Below are 9112 nucleotides of genomic sequence, written 5' to 3' on the forward strand. Positions count from 1 at the left end.
GAGTATTTCCTTTAACCTGTCACACTCTCCCCGACAAAATAAATGTTGTCCCAACATTACCAACATTGTCTTCTTCAACAGTCTGTATGCACTGGACCTAGGAAATCCTCTTCTGTAAGGTAGTACTTGAGCAGAGGTCAAGGGTCACAGTTCAAATATAACTAACAAGTTATTTTCACAGTCCATATCTGTTGACCAGCTGTATAAACAGTCCATAAGCAGTCTTTTCTCATACTATTGATCAACAGTCCATCACTTTTAATGATCTATATGCATAGTCTGCAAATTGTCTCTTGTGACAGTCTGAAATCAGTCAGTAGTCCATGGTCAAACATGTCAACTCTGTAGCTTCATGTTTGCTGAAGCCCATACATGTAAGGTGGCTGAAAGTAACATTGCTGTAGTGATGGCAGCCATGGAACCATTCCTGGTGCAGAGTAGACAGGGAACAACTGTGGCTGGATACTGTAGCAGGAAGGGATACCAAGATGATCATAGGTGATACGTCTCGGAGGGTGTCTCTCTCTTTGTGGCAGCTGGTAGGCTGGTCCCTCAGGTTCAGCAGCAGTTAATGAAGGAAAGGCACTTGGTGGACGATCATCAGGCAAATTTTCAGCAGGCAAGTTCATCTCCTCAACTGTTGTCTCCTCCAGCCGCTTTTCAACCAGAGGCTGTGCTGGTTGCGTATCAGGGACTGGCACGGCAACTGTCTGTTTCACTGGTGGGGGCCTGTGTTCCCACTCTCTCGCTGGTTCAGCATCCCTCTCCTCAGGTACTGTAGGAGATGTGGGAACCTGTAGCGGCTCATGATGAATGTCATATTCATCCCCGCTGTCTTCATCAGAATCTAGAGGCTCTGATTCAGGCTGATGTCTCCTTTTTTTCTGACTTTTGTCATCTTTGGTCATTTCTGGTTGCGTCTCAAAAGGTAAGTGGTCACAGGACATGAGCAGGTTTCTGTGCAGGACCCTGGAGCGTCCCCTACCCTTTTCTGGTCTCAATTCATAAATCGGCAGGTCTGAACCCATTTGTCTCACTACTGTGTGAATTGTATCTTCCCAATAGTTACGGAGTTTTCCTGGTCCTCCTCTTGGTGTCAGGTTTTTAATCAGAACTCGCTCGCCAGGCTGTAGCACTGAACTCCTAACTTTAGTGTCATAGTACTTCTTACTTCTTTCAGCGGCTTTCTGAGCATTTTCATTTACAATGGCGTATGCTTCTTCCATCACTCGTTTCCAGTTCTCCACGTAGTCTCGCTGGTTACTGGAACCTGCCTCTGTGCACAATCCAAAGAGCATATCAACTGGAAGCCTGGGTGATCTCCCAAACAGAAGATAAAATGGTGAATAGCCAGTCACTTCGTAACGGGTGCAGTTATAGGCATAAACCAGTTTGTTCAGAGACTCCTTCCAATTTGACTTTTGTGTCTCAGTTAGTGTCTTTAACATTTGCAACACTGTTCTGTTCATGTGTTCCACTTGACCGTTCCCCATCGGGTGATAGGGTGTTGTTCTGGACCCCGCCATGCCACTGAGTTTCTTTAACTGATGGAACAACTGATTTTCAAATTCTCCCCCTTGGTCATGGTGGATGCGGGACGGGAACCCGAACTTCAGGGCAAAGTCATTGAAGATGAGATTTGCAGCAGTTTTACCTGACTTTGATGTGGTGGCGTAGGCTTGGGTGAAACGTGTAAAATGATCAACAATCACGAGGATGTACTCATATCCCCCTTTGCATCTGTCGAGATGAAGGAAGTCTATACATACCAGTTCAAATGGCTGTGTCGTCACAATGTTTGTCAGAGGAGCTCTTGTTTCATGGGCTGGCTTTTTCTGCTTGACACAGCTACAAGTTTTAGTCACATAGTGCTCGATGTCAGCTTGCATATATGGCCAGAAGAAGCGGTCACGCACTAGTGATACAGTGCGGTCAGTACCTTGGTGTCCCATGTTATTGTGCAACTCTTCCATCACTTTACCTTTGTACTGCTCTGGTAGAACTAACTGCTTGCGGGCTGTAGTGATTCTGTACAGAATGCCATCACTGTCTATTGTCAATTTGTCCCATTCCCTGAATAGGCATTTTGTCTTTGGACTGCATTCCTTTTGCTCTTTAACTGGCGGTTTGGAACCAGACAGTTTGAAATTGAGCACAGGACGGATGACCGGATCAGATTCTTGTGCTTCTCTTATCCCATCTTTTGGGATCGAGCTGATTGTTGCAGTGGTTGTCTCACCTTCAACTGATACTGACATAGATGCAGCTGAAAGTGACCAAGGTACAACAGCCTCTTTCTGTACCTCAACTGCTTGTATCGTGGCGGCAATGGTGTCTGGTGGAAGCTCCTCAGAACATTCTTCCATCAGTGACTCTACATCCAGTGGCATCCTTGACAAAGCATCGGCATCGCCGTACTCTCTGCCTGGCCTGTACTTTATTGTAAAGTGGAAATCAGCCAATTCTGCAACCCACCTGGAAGTGGTTGCGTTCAGTTTTGCAGTAGACAGAATGTAGCTGAGCGGGTTGTTATCGCTGTATACAGTGAAGGTCGGAGCATAGTACAAATAATCACGGAACTTATCAGTGATTGCCCATTTCAGAGCTAGAAATTCTAGATTGCCCGAGTGGTAGTGATAGTTCTTCTCAGCGGCTGTTAAGGTTCGAGAGCCATAAGCAATGACCCTAAGCTTCCCATCTTGCTTTTGATACAGAACTGCTCCCAAGCCTTGGTGTGACGCATCAGTGTGTACAACAAATGGCTGAGTGAAATCAGGGAAACCTAAGACTGGTGGGTGAAGCAAACACTCAATCAGCTGTTCAAGTGCCTGTTGATGCTGGTCAGTCCACAGGATTGGCTTGTTTGAGGGCACCACATTACTTACTTTCTTTGTTTTTGTTTTCCGTGGGTGGTGAGGTAATTTCTCTGAATCTGCTTTCAGGAGGTCATACAGGCAGCTGGCCCTCCTAGAAAAGTCTTTGATGTACTGTCTGTAGTAAGTGAGTAAACCAAGCATTTTTCTGAGCTGGCCCACAGTCTCTGGTCTGATTTCTTTCAATGCTCTTACTGCTTCAAAATCGGCTGGGTCAACTCGGCTGCCCTCTGCAGACACTATTCTTCCCAAATAACGGACCTGGGGTTTAAAGAGATCACACTTACTTGGTTTGAGTTTAATGCCATACTCTCTGAGACGCTGCAAAACTTTTCGCACATCATTCACATGGCTGTCGAAGGTTTTACTGAAAACTAGCGTGTCGTCCAGATAAGGAATGCAGATGTTATCCTGGAGCCCTTCCAAACACTCCTCCATACACCGCTGAAAAGCTGCAGGAGCGTTCATGAGGCCGAATGGCATACGTATCCACTCATAGAGTCCCCATGGGGTCACAAATGCTGTCAGTGGTCTGCTTTCTTCAGAGATGAACCCCTGGTGATACGCTTTTCCCTGGTCTAAGAGGGAGAACCAGGAATTACCACGTAAACTGTCCATGATGTCTTGGACCCGAGGGATAGGCTGGCGGTCGGGATGTGTCTTTCTGTTCAGGTCTCTGTAATCTATACACAACCGGAGGGTCCCGTCCTTCTTCCGAACGCACACGACAGGTGAAGAATATGAAGAGTTTGACTTCCTAACCCAGCCCTGGGCTATGAGGTCATAAAGGTAACCCTTCATCTCCTGATACAGTGGCCTGGGCACGGACATGTATGTGCGCTTGACTGGTTCAGAGTCCTTTAGAGAAATAGTCATTTTCAATCGTTCAATACAGCCAATGTCATTGTCTGATCTGGAGGAGTGGCACTCTTCTCTAAGCATTTGCCTAACAACCTCTCTCTGCTCTTCGGTGAGGTGATTTAAACCTACTGGTGGATCCCACTGTTCAGTAGCAGTACATGGGGTTCGAACGCTTGTGTGATTCACTGTGGCTGGGGTGACAGTTTTTTCAAAGACCTGGGCAGGTAACACATTCATTATGGTTTGTACTGTACCAATTATTGTGCGTCCTAGCAGGGCAATGTCGTGGTCTCTGGGGTTAGAGACATCAAGCATGACAACTGGAAAAACACCTTTCCTGACTCTGACTAGTGTGTCAAATAACTCAAGGTCGTCTGGCCACTGCGGGTTCAGGTCTGGCTGGAAAAGCATTGTCATGTCCTCTTTGAAAGGCTGGGAAGCTACACGGCACTCAATCTGAATGCTACTGTGTTTTGGTACAGCAACCTTCTCTTTCTTGGTTTTCACTGCATATTTATCTGTCTGTTCTGCGCTAACAGCCTGTATAAAAGCTCTCACCTTGTTTCTTTTGAGGCTTGGGAAAGCTGTTTTTACTGTACTGTATTGTTTAGTCTTGTCGGTCATTGTCAGGATGTGCTCGATAACATTGAAACCTATGATGGGATGCGATAGGTGACAGCCTTTCATTACCAGCACTGGAATGATCAGTTCCTTTGTTTGGTCAGTTTCAGAGGCTAGCCGAAAAGTTGTTTCAATCCATCCCAGGTACGGCATTTCAGTCCCATTTGCTGCAGTCAACCTTAGATCATCAGGTGAGTCCAGGATTTCTGAAACATCTCTCAGCCTTGCGTTTGGGAGAGATTTCTCTTTCCATCGTTCATCAATGACCGATACCTGAGAGCCTGTGTCCCATAGAGCTTGGAGGTGGTGGCGATTCAGGTGACACTCAATAAGGCACTGTCTGCCGACTAGCGAGGTGACCTTACGGGGGTGGCAACCTTGAGCTAGGGATGGTAAAGAGTGGGCATTTTCCTCTGTGCAGGAAAACCTTTCCCTGGTAGAGTCAATTTTCAGGTGAGTGCATTTTTTCCTATGTTTAGTCCAATGTTGGTTTTGACATACTTTGTAACAGTACAGTGTCTCTTTACATGATGAACATTGTTTCAGGTTCTCAAATGAATCTTCTCTGGCGCAATTTGCACATTTCTGGGACTTTTTAGTAGCTACGGTTAACACTCGTCCCTCAGCGCTAACCCTTCCCCGTTTAAAGGGGCCTCTCTTGATGGTCTGACTCCCCTGGATTTTACATCCAGCTTGAAAATGTTCTCCACTCCCACATCGGAAGCAGTGTGTGCAGCGTGCATCTCTTCTGGCCTGCTGGCAGACAAAACACCTCCTTGGAGCTTGAGCAGAGCGGTTGGTATACAGGTTAGGTGCATATTGATGCTGAGCAGGGTCAGGTGCTTAGGGCTGACTGTAGTTGCTGTAATACTGCTGATGGGAAACAGGTGGCTGGGGGTCCCTATCTGGCCTCCTAACTGGAGGTGGGGCATAGACACAAGGCGGTGACTGAAACATAGGCTGCTGTAATGTCTCCTTAATTTGAGCAATCTCTGCACTGAGACCTTTTAGAGAAGCTACACCTGTATTAAGTTCAGCTAACTCTGTTAACAGTTCTGCGGGTATCTTAGCTTTGGCTTCCTTCACAGGACACTTTGCAGATGGCGTATCTTCTAACTGGACTACACTTACCGTTGTAGCAGGCTGTGGGGAATTAAACCGCCTTTTGTTTCGTCTTTCTATCTCATTAGCACAAGCAATGTTAAGCTTCTCTAGCAAAACCTCATCTGATGTTTCACTATCTAGCAGGAGAGGCTGCATGTCTATCCTGATACTGTCACTCTGGAGACCTGTAAGGACTGTGTGTAAACACATGCGCTGGACTAGAGCAGGGTCATACTTAAGCCCTGATTCTGACTCCTGGGATGCAAACAGTACTTTCTGCCTCAAATCTAAGACGCGCATCAGGAAGCTTTGAGGGGTCTCCTTGCTATGCTGTGCTTCTGAAGCTAGCTGTTTGTAAAGCTCTGTTGCACTCTTCTCTTGGAAGTGGGAACGCAGGATACATCTAAGTGTGGTAAGAGTTAGCTGGGGTTTACCTTCCAAGTAGCTGCGTAGCTGTGAGCCTGGAGAAATAGCCCTGACTACTGCATCTACTATTTCTACCTCAGGATAGGAGGGAGTATTTCTACCTCAGGATAGCCTCTGTTAAGTCCATTCTCGATCTGATGGGCAAGGCTGGAAAAAAATCAGTTTATCTTTCTGGCCCGGTTCACCTATCTGACCGGAAATTTTAAACTCTTTGCGCCAGTATGAGCTGGGCTGTGCACTGGGTGAGAGCGGCACGCTCACCTGAAGATTAGCATGGGGTTGGGGCTGACGCAGAGAATCACTGGCTTTGGCTGCAGTAATCTGCTCAGTTCCCACCCCTTGTTGTGGGGTTGCAGTTCTCAGTTCCTCTATTCTGTGATGTGTTCCGGCTGTTTCAATATCATGGTCAGTTTGCCCTGTTTTGTCATCTATTCCACTGATCATATCTGTCATTTTGTCTTTAAGTAGCAACAATTCCGACATGCCGCCATCTTCTAACTCTGCAGCTTCCTCTCGTTCAAGGAACCTCATAATGTGAGTCATCAATGATATGCGGGATTTGTCTTGAACATCTCTTCTCTGTTCGCCTGAGATGTCAAGGAAATCACATATCTCTAGTAACTTGTCTTTAGTCAGGGTGCGTAATTCTCCTACTACCTCTTCCTGTAGTTCTTCCAAAGCGGTCGTTGTGTTGACAGAACAGGAGGAACTTTTACTGTGCAGGAGTTGACTCTGAATTAGATGGTCCTTACTGTCTCTGATGGTCGATCAATGGCCTCAGCTGACACGTACTTAACCACCAACTTCCAGCTCTCCTCGAACAGCAACACTTTCCTCACTGCAGACTGCCTGAGTTGTTATGTGGGATTTAGCTGGCTCGGAATTCAGCGACCAGGATGTGGAAACTGGACATCTGAGCAGCCATCTCAGCGGAGCCTCCAAAAATGTTACGCCCCTGAAAAAGGGGAGAAATAATCACGAGAGTGATACGGTATTGTTTCCTCAATGAGAACTTTTACTGTAATGAGGAAAAGACTGCGATTTCCCCGCGAACTTGGGTGAAGACCAGAGCAATCGATCTCAGGCTCATGGATTAAAGAGCATTTAGTAGATCACAGGTTAACACTTTTCCCCTTCAATTAGGCACCACAAAATAAAGTAATCAATATAACGTTTACACATTCCTTTTACAATTTTTACCCTTTGTACACTTGATGGATTTTAACTTTTTAACACAATTATAAATGTTATCAATCTCTATCAACTAATACAGAATGCATGATCTTTTTAACCTTAGATGTTTTAAGATCCTCACATACTATGAACTTACTAATACTTTTTAATGTATAGCAGGCTATGAGTATTTCCTTTAACCTGTCACATAGACAGGGATTAGGTGACTGGTAGCAGGATAAATAATAATAATAATAAGCAATATGGCAGCATAAGTGGAGTGTGGGTGTTATTGTGAGTGTGTGAGAGACTGGTAGCATGAATATATAAATATTTATGGTAATATACTAATGGTAATATACTGTATACATGTAAACAGGCGTAATAGTGACCAGTAGCAGGATAAATAGATAGATACTAATGGTAATATACTGTATACATGTAAACAGGATTAATAGTGACCAGTAGCAGGATAAATAGATAGATACTAATGGTAATATACTGTATACATGTAAACAGGATTAATAGTGACCAGTAGCAGGATAAATAGATAGATACTAATGGTAATATACTGTATACATGTAAACAGGATTAATAGTGACCAGTAGCAGGATAAATAGATAGATACTAATGGTAATATACTGTATACATGTAAACAGGATTAATAGTGACCAGTAGCAGGATAAATAGATAGATACTAATGGTAATATACTGTATACATGTAAACAGGATTAATAGTGACCAGTAGCAGGATAAATAGATAGATACTAATGGTAATATACTGTATACATGTAAACAGGATTAATAGTGACCAGTAGCAGGATAAATAGATAGATACTAATGGTAATATACTGTATACATGTAAACAGGAGTAATAGTGACCAGTAGCAGGATAAATAGATGTATACAGTATATTACCATTAGTATCTATGTAAACAGGAGTAATAGTGACCAGTAGCAGGATAAATAGATAGATACTAATGGTAATGCCAATCAATAATCAATGAACAGCAGCAGAATGGTAGTAATAAATCTAATCAATAATCATTTAGCAGCAGCGTAGGTGTGAGGGGTGTGTGCACGTGGGTGTAAGTGTGTGGCGTCAGTAATGTGTGTGTGTAACATTATTTGAGTAACTGTGGTTTATGACTCGTGACAGACTGCAATATAGTCTTCACTTGATCATAGGTCTCCTGCTGCACCACTCTCTTTCGTGGTTTCTACAACACCCCATCCCTCACAACCTGCCACTAACTCCATACCCCTCCCCTCAACTCGCCCCTCTGCCTGTGCATGCACCACAGCTGCCCGCAAGACACATCTGTATATCCTTGGGGGTACACTGAAGGTGAGTCTACATGCAACATATTCATGCACACCATAAATTCTACTTGCTTGGTTATTTTTACATGAATCAATACACTGTGCATTAGAAAACAGGACATAGAAGAAGACACTTTCAAGTACAGGTAGCCATTCTTGATTCCTGATCAGTTTCTTTCTACAGGATGAAAATAATGAAGTAACCGCGGGGGGAAAAAACCCATTAGAGAATGTTACCTGCCCAAAATTAGACAAGAGAAAAAGACATGGAAGGAAGTATTGTGAAGCACCCCAGATAGTTGTGCCATTGGGACTGAAGGAAGACTCCAGTGAGGATTCCCTCAGATTTTGAGTGGGAAGAGGAAGCAGTGAAACTCTGCTCGTGGACAATGTGATGCCCACCTGAACTACTGTAGAACTTCAACTGGAAAAGACTAAAGGATACAGAATTAAAATGACTATGGGTAGCATTACTCTGCTCCACTCATATGGGTGGGTTAGTTTTCTGTTCTTTGCACACAAATCGTATAAAGTATTTTTGTGTAATACAGTGTGTGACTGTGAGTGGTCTACTGCCTTTAGCTGAGGCCTGTGCTTTCGTATTACAGGTGGTAGAGCAGTAGCCTCTGCACTGTAAAATCGATGCTGTTCTCTCTCCCGCTCCACTAGTGGGATTATTATGGTGTCACGGGTGCTGTAGAAGTACGTGTCCCGTGCTAAAAGGTGGGGCA

The sequence above is a fragment of the Salmo trutta genome, chromosome 12 (assembly GCF_901001165.1).
Source record: "Salmo trutta chromosome 12, fSalTru1.1, whole genome shotgun sequence".
Lineage (NCBI taxonomy): Eukaryota > Metazoa > Chordata > Actinopteri > Salmoniformes > Salmonidae > Salmo > Salmo trutta.